General features: G+C 41.1%; 1 protein-coding gene across 1 annotated transcript in view; it reads right to left on the reverse strand.

Annotated features, from left to right (window-relative positions):
• rab9a (RAB9A, member RAS oncogene family) overlaps positions 1 to 15,276 on the reverse strand; it is a 41,468-nt gene extending 26,192 nt beyond the window's left edge. Inside the window, exon 1 of the mRNA XM_072584857.1 lies at positions 15,198 to 15,276. The gene's annotated coding sequence lies outside the window, so the exon portion shown is untranslated. The remainder of the gene's footprint in view (positions 1 to 15,197) is intronic.
• Between the last annotated feature and the right edge of the window lie 4,692 nt (positions 15,277 to 19,968).

Raw genomic sequence — 19,968 nt, forward strand, 5'->3', positions numbered from 1 at the left:
TAGTTATGGAAAAGGGTAGAGTCGAGACTGTGGTGTTGGAAAAACACAGCAGGTCAGGCAGATTCCAAGGGGCAGAAGAATCAATGATTTGGGTAAGAGCCCTTTATCAGAAATGAGGCTTGTGAGCTGAGGAGGTGGAGAGATAAATGAGAAGGGGGTGGGACTGGGGGGAAGGTAGCTGAGGGTGCGATAGGTGGATGGAGGTGGGGGTAATAATGATAGGTCGGAGAGGAGGTTGGAGCGGATAGGTGAGAAGGAAGATGGACAGGTAGGACAGGTCATGAGGGTGGTGCTGAGTTGGAAGATTGGAACTGGGGTAAGTTGGGTGGAGGGGAAATGAGGAAACTGGTGAAGTCCAAATTGCCATGTGGTTGAAGGGTCCAAGGTGGAAGATGAGGCGTTTTTCCTCTAGGCATCGGGTGGTTAGGATGTGGTGATGGAGGAGGCCCAGCACCTGCATGTCCTTGGAGGAGGGGAAGGGTGAGTTGAAGTGTTCTGCCACGGGGCAGTGGGATTGGTTGGCATGGGTGTCCCAGAAATGTTCTCTGAAGCGCTCCGCAAGAAGGCGTCCTGTCTCCCCAATGTAGAGGAGACCGCATCGGGATCAACAGATACAGTAAATGACATATGTGGATGTGCAGGTAAAAGTGGAATGTGAAAGGCTCCTATGTGAATGTGGAAGGCTCCTATGGGGCCTTGGATGGAGGTGAGGGGAGAGGTATAGGCACAGGTTTTGCAATTTCTGCGGTGGCAGGGAAGGTGCTGGGAGGGGAGGGTGGGTTAGTGGGGGGTGTGGACCTGACAAGAGAGTCATGGAGGGAAAGGTCTTAACAAAAGCGGATAGAGGTGGGGAGGGAAATATATCTCTGTTTGTGGGGTCCGTTTGTATGTGGCGGAAATGGCGGAGGATGATGTGATGTATACAGAAGTTGGTGGGGTGGAAGGTGAGCACCAGGGGGGTTCTATCCTTGTTGCGATTAGAGGACTGGGATTCGAGGGCAGAGGTGCGGGAAGTGGATGAGATGCACTGGAGGGCATCATCAACCACAGGGAACATACGGAGATGGCCAGGAAGTCATCCTCCTTCTTCAAAGACCGCAATTTCCCCTCCCATGTGGTCGAAGACCACCCCTCCAACCACAACAAGGACAGAACCCCTTGGTCCTCACCTTCCATCTCACCAACCTCCATATATATCACATGAACAGAAGTTTGCTTTATTATAATGATAAGAATGATGTACAAAAACAGGCTGTTAGGATATTGAATGCCCTACTAGTGCAATGTAGATCAATAATTGCTTTTAAAAAGAAACATAAAATCTGAAAAAAACATATTTTGGAAAGGTATGGACATAGGAGAGGTTAATGGGCTCATTTAGCTTTAAAAAGGGACTAAACTATCACCTTCCATGCAGCAAATTCTATAATTCTGTTGCTTCACCCATTATACAAATATTCCCATGATCAAGAAAGCAGGGAAGAAATGCATAAAACATCCGCTGGAACAAAATAAATTAATAATTACTAATTGATCTTTTAAAATGAAAAAAAAATGGTTTCAATGCATCAGCATTGGGCGAGAAATAAATAGATTCATACATGAAAGACTAATGAAATATACAAAATTTAGAAATAAATGCATTTCGTTTTCATTTTATTCTCTCCCTTTCAGTCAGGACTTTTATCACTTCCTCGTAATGTCTCATCCATCTCACTAGGATGAGTTTACAAATATTACAAGTTACAATGGGACTGTTCAAGTCTCTCATTATTATGCTGGCTCTGTGTGTAATTAGAGTCCAGCTCAAAATTAGAATGCATTCTGAATAGAAAGTAGATCCGAGCCTAAATCCAACAGGCAACAAATGCTGTACTCCAGTCTGTATTCACCTTAGTCATGATACTAAAGCAACTGGGCAAAAAAAACCATCCCAGTAACTTGCTCACTATGCATCATTTTTGAGTGTTGCTGTATTTAACTACACATTAAAAGTAAAAAATGCTATAACTCCTGGTTGACACTTTGTTCCCACCTAGACATCAAATCTTGGGGACAGGGCTATTTGAATCTCCAGCAGTCTTACTGTGGGGTGAATCCAAAGATCCAATTTGTTTGAGGGCAGTTTCGAGCTACTGATGATCACAGAATCACAGAATGGTTACAGCACAGAACATTTCCTCATTACCCCATGGCACCTTTCCATGTAATCACAGAGGATGGAACACTTGCCCATTCACATCCCCCTCTCACTGTCCATGGCCCCAAACATATCTTCCAGGTGAAGCAGCATTTTACCTCTACTTCATTTAATCTAGTCTTGTGCATTCACTGTTCACAATAGGATCTGTTTTACATACACGAGACCAAACACAGACTGGATGACTGCTTTGCAGAATACCTCTGTTCTGTCAGTAGAAATGATTCTGACCTTCCCACTTGCTTGCTATTTCAATAAATCACCTCACTCTCATACTAACATCTCCACCCACAACTAACAACCCTTTTGTCGATTACACTGGGCCTCCACACCATCTGTTCCCCCTGCCCCTCCTCTGCCTCTGTCAAATGTACAAAGAAAAGCTCATTTTCCAACCCCTTTCCATTCTGTAGAAGTCAAAGTGGACTCAAAAAATATTAACTCTATTTCTCCCTCTCCACAGATGCCGCTAGACCTGCTGAGTTTCTCTCGCACCTGCTGTTCTTTCAGATTGCCAGCAGCTAATTGGCAAAACATTGTGTTCCAGATAACAATTTAAATATTTAAAGATTACTGTACTGTAATAAAACTTATTCACTATTGTTAACATTTCTAGTCACAATTCACCCAGTTAACAGTGGCCACCTATATTTTATCATTATCCCATTATTTTCTGTATTTTGAGCATAAATTTGAAATAGCTTGTCACAGAGGACATACGACTGAAGGCTTTTGGGAGGTTAATGCAAGATTGTTTATATTTGGGGTTTTATGTTGGTAGAAGGAAACCAAATTCAATTATTTGCTGAGCAGAAGCAAGGAGGGGCAAAATGTTCCTTTATTTGGTTGAAAATTTTTGAATTTACTTTGAGGAAGATCTGATTGCAATCAGATACAAGAATCATTTCTCATTTACAAAGGAGGTTGTTCAGAATGGTTAAAGCATTAAGTGACCTCAGTGAAGGATATAGTTTGTGAAAACCTCTAGACCAGGAGTATTTGTTTAGCACTCTGAAGATTATTTTAAAACAAGACTAAGAAAAGATAAGCTCTCAGTCCTGTGAGTAGTGAAGTGAAAAGGCCTCTCAACTCAGGATTGGAACTGAAACGAAGCAGTTAAGTCAACCCTACAGATTTGATAAGGAAGGGAAATTTCTGTGATTTTTGAGTAACAGTAAAGTGGTGGCATTGAGGAGTAAATAGCATTTTGTTGGTTGTGTGTTTTGAAATCTTTCAAATTGTATTATATTTAGTTATCTTGGTTTGGTTAATTTAGCTTTTTATTTATGTTGTGTAATAAACTTTTATTCTGGTGCTAAAATGAAATCTGCAACCTTGTGTGAAATCTGCAGCCTAACCCTAACCCTAATCATAACCCTAATCCTAACCCTAACATTTCACTGAAAAACCACCATGCTAAATTAGAAATAAAACAAAATGTGACCTATTAAACCAGATTCTATTCTGGATCTGACTTGTCCAGTGTTTCAAATGGGGAAATTAACAAATGTAAATGCCTTTAATAAACAATGGAACAGCAAATATAAGGAATGGTTCAAATCATATATACCCTATACTACTGTTTATTAAGTATCAGGTGTTCAAAATCTTAAAATTGGACACAATTGGCTTCAAACATGAATGAATGAGCAATCAAAAATGATTTTAATATATTTTATAGAAAAGCTGTTCCAACATAAATATCTTGCATCGTAACGTTTTTGGAAATAATTTGATGGAGAAACATAGAGACTAAAAGGTTCCTTTCAAGGCAATAATACCTCTTTAAAACTGCTGCAACCATAGTGTAAGCTATTTTTGAAAGTGGAATATGAGAACTAACCATAAGACAAGGAAATCCTTGTTCCCAAAGATCTTGACATGAATGTTGATTTGAAAAGTAGCCAGGGAGCACATGGGCTTGTGCTTGTGATTCACTACATGAAGAGTCCCAAAGTTAAAATATTCCATTCGCTTTTCTACACACAGGATGGACTTTTATAGGGTCCTAACTGATAAGGGCTATGTTGAAAAATGTGGCAGAATCACACAAGAAGATCAGTGAAGCCTACTTGGCACTGGGAGGAACTTGCTGCATCTTTTAAATAGGTTCTGAGAATCAATGCAAGGTGCTCACTAAGCAGCAGCAAGTTGCCGATTAAAAGGGGATTTTTGATTGTTAATGATGCTTGTTGATATGCAGCCTTCTGTCCTAACACACAGTGCTAGCAAAACTGGATTCCCAGAATTCACAATATGGAAGTCAGTACAGGTGACTTGAACACGCTGCTTTCTCCAGCAGACTTCCATGTTAGACACCAGGCAGCAACATCTCATGTGCACCAACCACAGGCACTCCACATGCATCCACATCCAGAACCACATCCACTCCACACACAAACAATGGCATCCAACATGTGCCAGCCTCTAAGCATCAGTGGCTTCAGGGCTTGGAGTGAGTGAGAGTGAGGGAAGATGTTGCAGGCAGTACTGAGAGTGGTAGAGCATGAGCCCTTTGTGTGTACTGGATAAAGTAGCAAAGATAGAGTGAGTGTGAGATATCAAAGAGATGAGGGCACATACGCTGGCGGAGTGAAGAGTGTCATTGACCTTCTTCCGACAGTGTTGGGCATTCCTCCAGAGAGCTGAGATGACACTGACCTGGGTGGCAAATTTGGACCAGGCTAGCATGGTCTGGTGTTGTGGCGTTCACTGCTAGTTCTGAGGTACAACGAGTTCTATTCTCTGCATCACCTTACCCACCGTGGCCTTCAGATCACTACCTGCAAGGTAGGGTGCCTTGTCTACTATGTTGTGGAAAATGACAGGAAGTGTGTGGGGCAGCTCTGGACAAGCAGTGCTTGCACAATGACTTTTTAAAGATGGTGTGGCAGCCAAAGATGCTGGTCAATTTTGGGATTTCCCGGCAGTGGCTGGTTGTTCCAGGTATGGAGTGTGGTAAAATAAGGCTGGAATCAGATGAGAGAAGCACCATAGGTGTGGAATAAGTAGTTGGTGAGTTGAGTTAGGTCAGGTATGGTGAGAAAACTCACTAGGCCTCATAGAGAAAAACCTTCCATTAAAGTCAATCAAATTGACACTTTGCCAAAAAAAGTGTAACATTCAGCCCATAGAGTGAGAAATTAGAACTCCAGCCAATTTTGTGCTCACCCTATTAGCTGGTTGAAGAATAACCTGCATTTACTTGTCTTTAGCAAAATGAAATATTTCTAGGACAAAATCAAAACAAAGTGAATGCTGAACCAAAGACAGACAATGTTTTGGCTCAGTGACTGAAACTCAGTTAATCAGGTCAGCTTTATGGAAAGACATGAAGGAGGAGAGAGAAGTAAAAATGTGCAGGAGTTTAGGGAGACATTTCAATACAGGAAACAAGTGCTTGGTTGCCATTGATGAGATGAAAGAAGAAGAAACTGCACAGGAGCCCAGAGTCAAGGAAATGGAGTGTTTGATATGTGAGGGGATGGGAAGTCAGTAGTTGTGTAGTTATGTCTATGAAGAGCAAGTCCATGAATTAAGGGAATTAAATGTGAGGATGAGTACTAAACGAACCGTGCAATACGAAAGACTCACCAGTCACACATGTGCTTATTGACTCCAAGTCATCAGTTCTTCAAGTTTGTTTCCCATCTCAAATTATGAAGAATGGGAGGCTGGGAAGGAGATTGTTGGATTAATCATGTCTCGAGGTGACAGTGGCATTGATGAGGTTTCCACGACAGTATATCTGAGACAAAAGCAATGTTGCTGGTGATGTGGAAGTGATGCCATGTTGTCTTTGACATGGACTTGATAAGAGTTTAGATGCTCAGATTGTGGTGAATAAGAGCTAGAATATGTAACCTGCTTACTTCACACTTAGACAACAGTAACAATTTGTAATTATCAAGGACTTTACTTAGTTAATCGCTTCAAGAAAATTGACAGGAATTGTGCAGAACTTGACACCAGCCCTCTGAAGGACATTTCAGAGTGGTGAATAAAGACTTAGTCAAAGGGAAATATGGAGCATCTGAAATGAAGAGAGACAACCGAGAAGTTGGGAGGTTTAGGGAGGAACTCCGGAGCTCAGGGCCCAGACAACTGGAAGTAAATCTACCGATAGTGGAGCCATTAAATTAGATTAGATTAGATTACTTAGATTAGATTAGATTACTTACAGTGTGGAAACAGGCCCTTCAGCCCAACAAGTCCACACCGCCCCGCCGAAGCGTAACCCATCCATACCCCTACATGTACATATACCCCTTGCCTAAGGCTACGGGCAATTTAGCATGGCCAATTCACCTGACCTGCACATTTTTGGATTGTGGGAGGAAACCGGAGCACCCGGAGGAAACCCACGCAGACACGGGGAGAATGTGCAAACTCCACACAGTCAGTCGCCTGAGGCGGGAATTGAACCCGGGTCTCCGGCGCTGTGAGGCAGCAGTGCTAACCACTGTGCCACCGTGCCGCCCACAAATATGTGGACACTGGAGATGACAGAATTAGAAAAGGGCAGAGGTCACTGTAAGATTAAGGTCTCAAGTAGATTTCAGGGAATAGATAGACAAGACCATCGATGAGAATTTAAAACATTTGGACATTACTAGACTGGGAATCAGCAAGCTAGAGGGTGAATGGGTTTTGTTGTGTGTTACTCAGTGACCATTTGGTTTGGAGGAGTTCAGCTTCATGGGTGTTAGGAGTTGGGAGAGAGCAAGGGGAGCATTTGAATATTTCAGCCTAGAGATAACAAGAGCCTGGATGTGGTTTTCATTAAGAGTTGAGTTGAGGCAGGAAAATGGATGAGAAATGTAATACTGTGGATGTAGATGGCCTTCATATTAGAGCAGATATCTGGTTAGAGGTTAATCTCAGGATTATAGGATACTGAGGCTGTGAGACATCTGGAGATAGTGAGGACTGCAAATGCTGGAAGTCAGAGTCAATAAAATGTGTAGTTGGAAAGACACAGCAGGTCAGGCAGCATCGGACAAGCAGGAAAGTTGATGTTTCAGGTCAGGACCCTTCATTAGGAGATGTGAGAGATCTGGTTCAGGCTGCAACCTCACCCCTGTCAGTGCTGAACGTTTTATATCTTCTGTGACTGATTTCTTAAACCTTATTCCCCATCTCCTCCAGTCTTGCTCCCGGTAATTAAGTTTAAGGAGATCATGGATTTTATTAACACTAAGATTGAAACTATGCAAAAGGGTGCCTTTGTCATGCCCCTTCATTCCACTGGGCTACCTAGCCAAACTCAGCCTGACCTGGCATCTTCCTTTACAGTCAGAGAGTCATAGAGATGTAGAGCATGGAAACAGACCCTTTGGTCCAACTCGTCCATGCCGACCAGATATCCCAACCCAATCTAGTCCCACCTGCCAGCACCTGGCCCATATCCCACCAAACCCTTCCTATTCATATACCCATCCAAATGCATTTTAAATGTTGCGATTGTACCAGCCTCCAGCACTTCCTCTGGCAGCTTATTCCATATACATACCATGAAAAGGTTGCCCCGTAGGTCTCTTTTATATGTTTCCCCTGTCACCCTAAACCTATGGTCTCTAGTTCTGGACTCCCCCACCCCAGGGAAAAGACTTTATCTATTTATCCTATCCATGCCCCTCATTATTTTGTAAACCTCTATAAGGTCACCCCTCAGCCTCTGACGTTCCAGGGAAAACAGCCCGAGTCTGTTCAGCCTCTCCCTATAGCTCAAATCCTCCAACCCTGGCAACATCCTTGTAAATCTTTTCTGAACCCTTTCAAGTTTTACAACACCTTTCCGATAGGAAGGAGACCAGAATTGCAATATTCCAACAGTGACCTAATCAATGTCCTGTACAACTGCAACATGACCTCCCAACGCCTGTACTCAATACTCTGACCAATAAAGGAAAGCATACCAAACACCTTCTTCACTATCCTATCTACCTGTGACTCTTTCAAGGAGCTATGATCCTGCACTCAAAGATCTCTTTGTTCAGCAACACTCACTAGGACCTTACCATTAAATGTATAAGTCCTGCTAAGATTTGCTTTCTCAAAATGCAGCACTTCGCATTTATCTGAATTAAACTTCATCTGCCACTTCTCAGCCCATTGGCCCATCTGGTCAAGATCCTGTTGTAATCTGAGGTAACCCTCTTCGCTGTCCACTACACCTCCAATTTTAGTGTCATCTGCAAACTTACTAACTATACCTCTTATGCTCACATCCAAATCATTTATATAAATGACTTAAAGTAGAGGACCCAGCACTGATCCTTGTGGCACACCACTGGTCAGACGCCTCCAGTCTAAAAAACAACCCTCCAGCATCACCCTCTGTCTTCTACCTTCGAGCCAGTTCTGTATCCAATACAAATTCTCCCTGTATTCCGTAAGATCTAACATTGCTAACCAGTCTACCATGGGGAACCTTGCTGAATGCCTTACTGAAGTCCATATAGATCACATCTACCGCTCTGCCTTCATCAATCCTCTTTGTTACTTCTTCAAAAAGCTCAATCAAGTTTGTGAGACATGATTTCCCACACACAAAGCCATGTTGACTATCCCTAACCAACCCTCATGATCTCTCCAAGCTCATTTATGAAAATTCCCTCTTGATTCCTCAAACCCATTCCAACTAAACTGCTAACCACCAAACTTCCCCTCTGGGTCTCCAAGTTAGCCACTATCATTAACTATCTTTTCTCAGGTGTTGTCCCTCTCTCCTTTAAATCTGAAAAGAAACACTTGATGTCACCATCCTTACAAACTCCCCCAATCATCTTCAATCTCTCTAACTTTTCCGAAGTACTTTATGTGTGTCTCCCAAAGTGCCCCTCCTAGTTTCATGTCCAAATTTTCCAAAACTTTGTACTTGAATTTATGCCCCACAACAGTATGGAAGTAAATCTTACCAATGTCACAAATGACATTGTATGTCATGGTGATTATTCTCATTGTTCACACTTCATTCATCTGAACCTAACTGCAGCCGTTAAGACAGCTCCTGCAATGCCATGCCACTGTTTTCCAGCGCAGTCAATTGCTGCCTTATTCTAATCTGTCTAGTCATGTGGCTAGATAATCACTTGCAAAGGCTTCGCTTCCAGCTCTTGCAGTATCCCATTGGTGTCCCCTAAGGCGATACTATTAGTCTCCTCCTATTATCTATCTACATGATGCCCCGGTGACCTCATCCAAAAGCATGGAGTTAGTTACTACATGTACACTCACAACAAACAGATCTACCTCATCCCACCTCCCTCAACTCCTCCACTGTTGCTAAATTATCCTCCAATTAAATACTATTTTGATTCCTGCACTAACCTCCATTCTCCAACTAAAGACTGCCTCCCTGTCTCGGACAACATCCCAAGTTTTAACCGGAACATTTTGTTTTATATTTGATCCCAACAGGTACTACTGACCTGATATTTAAACCATCAGTAAGACTACTTTCATCTCTGTGACTTTGTTTCTATCTAGGCTCATCTGCTGAAATCTTCATTAATGTCTTTGCCTTTTATTGGTTTGACTACAGTCTCTCCCATTCTACCCTCTATAAATATGACACTATTCAAATTACACATGTCTTAACTCACATGATGACCTGTTTACCCATCATTCCAATGCTTGCTGGTCCTGGAAAACAGTAGCCAATTGTTTTTAAAATTCTCATCCTGGTTTTCAAATCTATCAATGTCTTCATCCTTCTTTATGTCTGTAAACTGCTCCAATCCCTTAAGCTCCCAACTTATTTACAGTCATCTAATTCTGGTCCCTTGAGCACCAAATTTTAATTGTGCCATCTTTTGCGGATAATCATCAATTGTCTAGGCCCTAAACTCTGAAATTCCCTCCATAAACATCTACAAGTCTCTGCTTTGTTTTCTTCCTTAAGACATTCCTTAAAATGTATCACTTTAATCAAGCTGCTGATCATTTTACTCGGTATGGTCTTTTGTGGCTTGGTATCATATTTTTTTTCATACACCTTGATTATCTAGCATTTGATTAACCAAATCTCAGATTATCCAAACAAGATCGCAAGGTCCCAATGCTTGGCTAACTATGCTATCCAGCATTTGATTAACCAAATGAAATACATACTCCCCGCCCGTGTCCTTCGAGGTTTCTCTGTAATTCACCTGGGAAGTGCCTAGGGATGTTTTATTGCATGAAAAGCACTATATAAATACAGGTTGTCATTGCAGTTGTTCTACCTTTAAGAAGAAAATCTTACATTTACATAGGACAGGACATTCCAAGCTACTTTACAGCCATGGTTGCTGTTGTGTGTGCATTAGCCTTTGAGCATGGTGGCTCAGTGGTTAGCACTATTGCCTCATAGCTCCAGGGACCCGGGTTTGATTCCAGCCTCAGGTGACTGTGTGGAGTTTGCACATTCTCCACATGTCTGTGTGGGTTTTCTCCAGGTGTCCTGGTTTCCTCCCACAGTCCAAAGGTGTGCACATTAGGTGAATTGGCCATGCTAAATTGCCTATCGTGTTCAGGGCTGAGTAGGTTAGGTGCATTTCTTGGGGGGAATGAGTCTGGGTGGGTTACTCTTTGGAGGGTCGGCGTGGACTTGCTGGGATGAAGGGCCTGCTTCCAGACTTTAGGAATTCTAATTCTAATTCAGAAACACAGCAAACAATTTGCATAATGCATTCTCCAACAAATGCTATTGTGATGGTGACCAGATAATCAGTTTTTATAATGTTAATTGGGGGATAAACACTGGTCAAGCCACTTGGCACAATAACCTTGGTTTTCTTTGGAATAATATCACCAACATGAAAGAGCAGACAGGACTTTAGTTTAACATTTTATCTGGAAGGAAACAATTCTGGAGGAACAATTATCCTCAATACTGCAGTGGAGTAATACAAATTCACAGGCCTAACAAACATTAAATTCCAAGGAAATAGTTACAGCTTTAAAACTTTGTGGCTACACAAAAACCATAAACGTATTAGCTTCCTTCAAAATGCCAATGCAGCATTTAAGCACTGCTTCCTGAATGTATGGAACATAGTCGGATCAAATTACTGCAGACACTGGAATCTGTACTGAAAACAACCAATGCTGGAGATCATAATGGGTCAGATAGCATCCATGGAGACAGAGCAAACTAACGTTTTGAGTCTGGATGACTCTGACTCTGATGAACATTGTTGCATGGCTTATAAAACAGCTAAAAATAACTCCACAATGGAACAATTTCTAATAGACTAAGTAGAAAGGGCGAAGGGCCCCGGTTTCTCAGCATGACTAGCATTATAATCATACATCTACATTCACATCTATGTTGTTCACTGTGAGACAAATGGTAATTTAAAGCAAACTCTAGACAGGAATCAAAGCAGTAAGAAGTTTGAGGGAAGGTTTCCAGGATAACCTGCAGCAAGGCTTTAAGGAATGCGACAGTCATTTAACATCTTGGCAAAAAATGTAGAGAATTTGTAAATCTGCTGAAAAGTGTGGTGCCACATAATTCAAACCAAGAGTGGCAACAACAGAAGAAAATAAATAAGCCAAACATTGCTGTCAAAGTATCAGGAAGACTCTTTGCAGTTGTTGTTATTTATGAGAAACTGCTGTAACAATGTTCAATGAAGGAAGATGCTGAATAAAACTGGGAAATTGCTTTCCAATATGTGTTTCTTCACCATTAGCTTCACAAAAAAACCATTTATTGTCGAGTTTTCCATTGATATGCACTGAGGAAAATGAAATCCCTATCTGAGTAGTAGTTATGCACTGGACTCACAATAGAAATTTATGTCTTGACCATTTCAAGTCCAAATACCCTTTTAATAGTTGAATAAAAATTAAATATTGCCAGTCAACCGCTTTGGCACTGAAAATTAACTAGTTAGGCTGACTCTATCTTTATTGCCTTGCAGTTGAGCCAAGATTTCCCAAGGGTTCAAATACGTTTTATAATGTGGTACAGGAATTTCCTTAAGTGGATTTGTGAAGCATGGAATAGAAATCCTACAGTTGTCCAGTTAATAGACCAATTCAAAGCACTTCCTATAAAGCCAGACATTTTAACATCCATCATAAAATCACTACTTTGATATTAGCAAAGAAGTCATTATATAATTCCCAAAATATGAAACAAGTCTTGGGTTCTAGGAATCTAGTGAAATATTTTATGAGATAAATATAAAATTTGTGGTCAATTTACAAAAAACAGGTTGAGAGGAATAAATCCAAAAAAAAAGTAACGTGAACGAAGCCAGGTAATGACATTATATCTGTCTTTTAAATTAAAGATATTTCTATTGTGGGTAAAATTTTATAATTTTCCCTTCATACTACCTGTCTGATTCTTGCACAACTGTTGAAAATGTTTAAGTCCCTCTGATGTTTTTGATTGATTAGATAAAAACACCTAAACTTGTGGTCATACTGAATTCAATGACACAAAGCTTAGTGTCGATTGAAGGCGTATCTGTGTAATAGCAGATTAATGCTATTAATCTGACAGTATGAATTTGGAAATACAAGTCCTATTTAATAAATCTCTCTAATTTCTTTGAGGTTGTTATAAATGAAACAGATACTGAAACTCTGTGACCTAGTTAACTAGGAGTTCTGGAAAACTTCTGACAAACCTCCTAGGGTTTGAACTGGAATGTTTGAGATTTCATGAGTTTTGTAAAAATAGTATGGGACTGCACAAGACATTATCAAGGTGTAGAAAACAAGGAGTAGAAAACTCATAAATGATATATGAGAAGTTCTTGGGATAGAAACAGTCATACATTCACCCAGAGACCTTCAGAATTGGAGCTGCACAGGTTACTATGAAGGTCCCGCCTTCTCAACATGACCCTTCACTTAAAGCATGGTGCTTGTCAGGTTCAACTCATTATCCTCACCCTCTCCAATGAGAGTGCAGTCCACTGGGATTATGGTGACTTGACCTGTGATACTCTAAGGACGCTTTGAAAGTTCTCTCTTAATTTCAAGAAACTGAGATTGCGAACGCGAGGGAGTCATTCTCCAGTGGAACAGAGCCTCAGTCAAACCCTGGCTGAAGTGGCAATCATTTCTTGGGACTCCACGCTAGGAGATATATATTAACATTTGAGGGAGCACTGTGTAGATTCACCTGAATGATCAGGCCTTAAAGAGTTAACCTTTGTGGCCAGGCTCCTTTAACGTGATTTGTAATCAATGAGCTGCTGAATGTGTTTAGAATAATAAAATGATTTAATAGGGTAGATACAGAGAAACCATTTCTTTTGATGGGGAAATCCTTCTGGTTGATTCAACTGGAGAATGAGGGGACATTATTTAAAATTAGAATGAGGCCATTAAGGAGTAAATTCAAGGAGCATTTTGTTACCCAAGTGGTATTAGAAATCTGGAACTGCCTCTAACAAAGAACCTTTCAAGTTTGAGATTGATAGATTTTTGTTGGTTAAAACTATCAAGACATTGGAACTAAAAGGGGTAAATGCAGTTGAGGTATAGGTCAACTATAACCTGAGTCAGATTTTGGAATGAAACAAAGGGCTGAATAGCCCACTCATGCTTTTAACACTCAATGTAACAGACTAGGACTAACATTCAGCATCTTTCAGTGTCATTACTCTGTACATTTTCTGGTGATTTGGATCAAGTAATCTAAAAACTAATGTGATTTCATCATGGACAATTCTAACATAATTTTTTCTGCTTCAAACATGATCTAATTTGCATTCTCGGGACCAGAATGCAACTTGAAGCTGTGGATATTGTGGCCAGGCTTAATACGTTCTGAGGAGAAAGTGAGGACTGCAGATGCTGAGTATCAGAGTCGAGAGTTTGGTGCTGGAATAGCACAGCAGGTCAGGCAGCATCCGAGGAGCAGGATAATTGATGTTTCGGGCATAAGCCCTTCATCAGGAATGAGACTTGTGGGTCGGGGGGGGCTGAGAGATAAGTGCAATAGATGAAGGTGGGGGCGAAGGTGATAGGTCGGAGAGGAGGGTAGAACGGATAGATGGGAAAGACGATGAATACGTCAAGAGGGAGGTGCCGAGTTGAAGGCTTGGGACTGGGATAAGGTGGGGGGAGGGGAAATGAGGAAACTGGTGAAATCCACATTAATTCCATGGGGTTGCAGGTTCCCAAATAAGTTTAATTCTTGCATGAATGATTTGTCAAAAGATGAAAACATCACTGTATTTGCTCACCTACATTTACAGTGACAAACAAATTAGCATGCTTACATTGGTAATGTCATTAGACTAGCAATCCAATGCCAATAATCTTAAGGACATGTTCCAAATCTTACTGGTTTATTCAAAAGGGAAGGGAATCTGCTATCCTACCCTGGTCTGGCCAGCATGTGACACCAGCCCACATAGTAATGTAATTGACTCTTAACTATCTCCAGAGATGGGCTAGTAAATCATTCATTTCAAAGACAATTAGGGATTGGCATCAAAATGCCAGCCTTGCCTGCGCCACACTTTCACCACTGGGAATCCAGCTGTCATGGGCTACCAAATAAAGCCAAAAGATCAAATGGTGAACCAGTCAAGAAGTGTTGCTGCACACTTCTTTGTGCCTAGCTCAGCCTTAGGTAACATTTGCCAGTGGATTATTTACTTTGGCTAGAAAATTATTTGTTACATAGGCAAGCCTAACACAAAGGAGAAAATACATCAAAATTATGAGAACTCGATAACCACAATTATCTCCAAATGTTCAGCAATAAGGATTTTAAAATATCTTTCAGGGATTATGTTAATTGCTTGACAAATCTGTGGTGGAAGGAACAGATGTTGATGAAAGTTGTGCAATGTCATACACAGAAAGTTTGAAAAATGCTATGCTCGTAACTTGACATCACAATTGTTTTAATAAATCTCCAGTAGAACAGATGATTTCTGTTTATTTTCTTTTCTCAGGCCTTCATTGGCATATTGCATTCACCCCTGACAAACTCTAAAGACTAGTTCAAATGCTTTAGTTAGATCGTACCCACCTCATTCTACTGCAACATGCGAAGGGTTTTTATACTTTGCTGCTTGTGAGAGACTGTGGCTGCTCTTCAAGATCCCTACACCATTGGAGATGGTGCTATTTCTGCAGCTGCTCTTCTCTGCTACTGTAACACAGTGGGTTGGGCACTGCAGCAGAATCTCATGTGATTTCAGTTACTGATAGAGCTCGATTCATTCTTTCACATCCCCATCTTCAGGACTCACTACATTGACCACACAACAGAACCCTATCTAACTAGTAATCATTGATGCATCACTTATACCACATGCTACCAGTGTGACGTGTATGCTCCTTAAAAGAAAATTATTTTAAAACCAGTAAATGAATTAATTTTTTGGGTGCTGCATCTTTCTCTTAGACACATATGCATAAGCTATGCCTGTACAGTATACAAAAATTGATCATATAAGGTTCTTTGAGATTGAATGGTGCTGCATCATTAATTGCATTTATAAAAGCTTTTATCTTTCCAATTTTTGTCCTGTCTGTTGCTTAATGTTCTTGCTGGTTATTGGCTTCACAAACAGCCATAAGCACCATTCTCTCAAAGCTCATATTTTTGTGTTTATTTAATGTGATGACATTCAAGCCCAATTGTGTGTTCACATATGCATTTATAGCAGGGCTGCTCTGCATTCCCTGGGAACAGAGAGTCTGTCATTACAGCCAGTCATCAATGATGCTCCTGGCTGGTTTAATTAAAACGCAAGGCAAAGATCAAAGCTTAGGATCTTGCTGGTTATGATTCAGAGACATAGTTAAAAATGGCTTACATTCTCTCATTTTGCTATATATAGAAACTTACTTAGTATTTTAGTCAATGTTAACAATTTGTTAAACAGCATAAAACCCATCATTTTCCAGACCCTTTTAGTTTTGAAGCAGAGTCATCATTGGGCTCAAAAGAATAAATGTCTGTTTCTCTTTCCACAGATGCTACCAGACCTGCTGAGTTTCTCCAGCACTTTCTCTTTTTTAATGAAAAAATATCTCTTTGCTTCCTGTGGAAATTGTTACAGGAATAAATAATGAAAAACTGAATTCACAAATAAGAAATTTTCATTTGCCATTTAGTAACGTTTTCTGTCGTGCTGATCTATACTCATTCTAGTACTGATCTGTTCTGGTTACTCTGTCATTGTGACCTCCATACAGTCTGTAGTTAAATCAGTACAAATACATATACATAATGAGTGCCCATTTGCTTGGTAAGATGTTTTCTACAAATCCAACTACAGTGGTGCCTCAGAATCCGACTTTAATTCGTTCCAGGAGGCTGTTCCAATTGCGAAAAGTTCGGATTCTGAAACTATTTTCCCCATAAGAAATAATGGAAAGTGAATTAATTCGTTTCTGGACCCAAAAAAAAAATTTTCAAGACACTTTTAGATCAGACACATGCGTACCGCTCTCATGCTTAGCAATGAGTTCTTTCTTCAACTCAATTGTCGTTCTCACGGACTTCCTCTTACTCTTATTTGCTTCACTGCTCTTCTTGGGTGCCAAGGGTGATAATAAAATAATCCAGCACAAATCAAGGTGAAAACACGAGGTAAATTAGTGATGGACACATGATGACTACTTCCTGGGACGAACTGAATAAACAATGTGCGACCTGAATGGTACGTGATGTTCGGATTCTGAAAACGTGTTTGGATTTTAGGACAAAGTTTTCTCAAAATAAATGTTTGGATTCCAATTTGTTCGAACAATAGGGCGTTTGGATTCCGGGGTCAGCACTGTACTTGACAATTTGAATTTTTACTTGTTTTGTAATGTGTTAATTTGTAACAAGAATGCTAGAAATATATCCAAAATTGTAACATTTTGTAGGTAAGCTGAGGTACTGCAACTAACATTTTATATTTGCACTGCATACTTGTGTTCAGTATACTGTATTCACCTTTGTACATTTCAACTCTGAAGATGCCCAAAACTGAACAGTATAATAGAAGCAACTGATACACCCACCAAAGATGGTCATTGCTGCAACAGCCAATCCTGTCCCTGATCTAGCCACGTCTCCGTAATAGCCACAACATCGAAGTCCCAGGTACCAACCCACGCTGCGAGTTCACCTACCTTATTTCGTATACTTCTGGCATTAAAGTATACACACTTCAAGCCACTCTTCTGTTTACAGGCACCCTCCTTTAAGATTGATGCCATATTTCTAACCTCCCTACACTCCAGGACTGTGGGTGAGGGCAAGGGGACCTACAGATAAAAGGGGTGGGGGGGGGGGTTGATCCTGTTGCTGTTTGATAGTGAATGCTATCTTTACTTCTGTATTATCTATTTGCCTCACTGAACCATAAGCTATGAGAGAACAGACAGACAGAAAACTTACAGTAAGGTATTTCTGTCAGTATTTCCTTTCAGCGGATCTCAGGGTTACACCACAGTGAAACTGGAGGACCTTCCAAAGGAAACATTTCGCAAAGGAATCTACATGTATTAGTGTCACACTCTGTTTAACAGAAAGCTCCACAGTAATACAGGCATAATCCTAGAAACAATACAAGGACCTGGTCTCTTAGATCGTGGCACAGAGACAATGTATAAAATCAGAGAGAAAATAACATACTCAAATTACAACTGAAAAGTTCTCCTCACTGTCCTAAAGGCAGATTTAAACATAATTTTATTGGCTTAATGAGTATTGATTTATTCAGCAAAAAAAACCTATTTCACCTTTAAAGTGATGTAGGTAAATGGGCGGCACGGTGGCACAGTGGTTAGCACTGCTGCCTCACAGTGCCAGAGACCAGAGCCTCAGGCGACTGACTGTGTGGAGTTTGCACGTTCTCCCCGTGTCTGCGTGGGTTTCCTCCGGGTGCTCCGGTTTCCTCCCACAGTCCAAAGATGTGCAGGTCAGGTGAATTGGCCATGCTAAATTGTCCGAAGTGTTAGGTAAGGGGTAAATGTAGGGGTATGGGTGGGTTGCGATTCGGCAGGTCGGTGTGGACTTGTTGGGCCGAAGGGCCTGTTTCCACACTGTAAGTAATCTAATCTAAATGTGCAGGTATTAACTTGGGTGTAGAAGTATTTCATTCCAATCAATCACATATTTGAATTAGGATTGTGTAACCTTGGTTAAACAAGCAAAAAGGTCTCATTACAGATCTGTGCAAGGTCCGTGTATAGTCCTGTGATCTGACACTTCCAGGAGAGAGGCACCCCATCTTGGGAAATCATTTTCTCCTTGGTTTTTCTCCTAGTCAACTGCCTGCTAGAACTGCTAGCATTCTCTTAAATTATACAGACAATTTTCCTCAACTATACAGACTATAGAGGGGATGGTTAATGGTTTGAGATAACAGTGATGGTGGGGGCCTCTTATGGCACAGTGGTAGTGTCCCTACCCCTGGACCAGGAAGCCTGGGTTCAAGTCTCAGCTACTCCAGATGTGTGTAATAACATCTCTGAAAAGGTTAATTAGAAAAAAATAGGGTTAAAAATGTCTGGTACACTGGTAGGTATGCAACAATTTACTTTAGAGTCTCCAAGGAAGGGAAGACCACAAGTTCCTGATTGTGGTATTTATCTGGTGACATTTCCTGGTATCTTATGGTATTTGCCAAGTGAACTAGGACATTCTGATCCCACTGCAAATTCCACCCAGCAACAGTGCTGGGAACACGCCAAAGCACTCTTCCAAAAAGATCATCAGACCCAGCACTGAGGTGCATGGGAACTGGTGTATAGAAGATGACAGGCAAGCCTAAGATCTGAGACAGCAAAAATGCCAGCCCATCTGGTTCACTTGGTTCAGCCAGCCATGGGAAAGAAAAGGATACTGTCAGGCATGTGGCACCCTTCAATATCAACTAAGGAACATCCAAAATGACTGGTGAATTTCACTTGTTGCTGAAGCAAAATTCTGGAACAAATTCTTATAGCACAGAGGGACTATACTGAATCAAGAAGGTTACTCACCACCACCTCCTTGAGGACACTCGCCAGAGATGTCCGGAGTACATAGAAAAAGTAAAAAACCTATGTCCTCTTGAGTTTTGCATTTCAGATCCTAACCATTCATTGCACACAAAAGCTTTTCCTTAAGTTGCTGTTAGCTCTTTTGCCATTCACCTTCTATTGATATCAGAAAATACAGAAGAAGTGAGATTCTCCATGTCAAAAGGGAAAAAAAAGGCAAATCCAAAGACAGGTTTTAAACGGCGAGTCAAGAATCTTGCTGATGAACGCTGAGGGCCTCTTTATGTGCCTTTAGTACCTAATCTTGCCTTACTGAGGGTCCTGCATGTGGATAGAAACTATACAGCAGCAGTCAGTGTGGGGACCTGGCAGATCCATCTCACCACTTGCTCCTCTGGACCTCTAGCTTCCAGTACGTAGGCATCACTGGCTAGGTCATTGCCATCCTTAATTGTCCAGAGAGTTGAGAGTCAACCACATTGCTGTGGCTCTGGAGTCACATGTAGGGCAGACCAGGTGAATATGGCAGATTTCCTTCCCTAATTGACATGAGTGAGCCAAATGGGTTTTTCCCAACAATTAACAATGGTTTTATGCTCATCAGTGGATTCGTAATTCCAGCTATATTTTCCTGAATTCAAATTCCATTGTCTACCATGGGACGATCCCTGGAAAATTAGCTAAGTTCTTGGATTCATAGTGCAGTGATAATCCCAATGGCCATTGCCTCCATTCGTTGCAATATTCCGAGCTTCTGACCTGCTCTTAAAGACACTGGATTTATATGGCTAGACCAGTTGAGTTTCTGGTCA

This window comes from Chiloscyllium punctatum, chromosome 15, assembly GCF_047496795.1.
Source record: "Chiloscyllium punctatum isolate Juve2018m chromosome 15, sChiPun1.3, whole genome shotgun sequence".
NCBI lineage: Eukaryota > Metazoa > Chordata > Chondrichthyes > Orectolobiformes > Hemiscylliidae > Chiloscyllium > Chiloscyllium punctatum.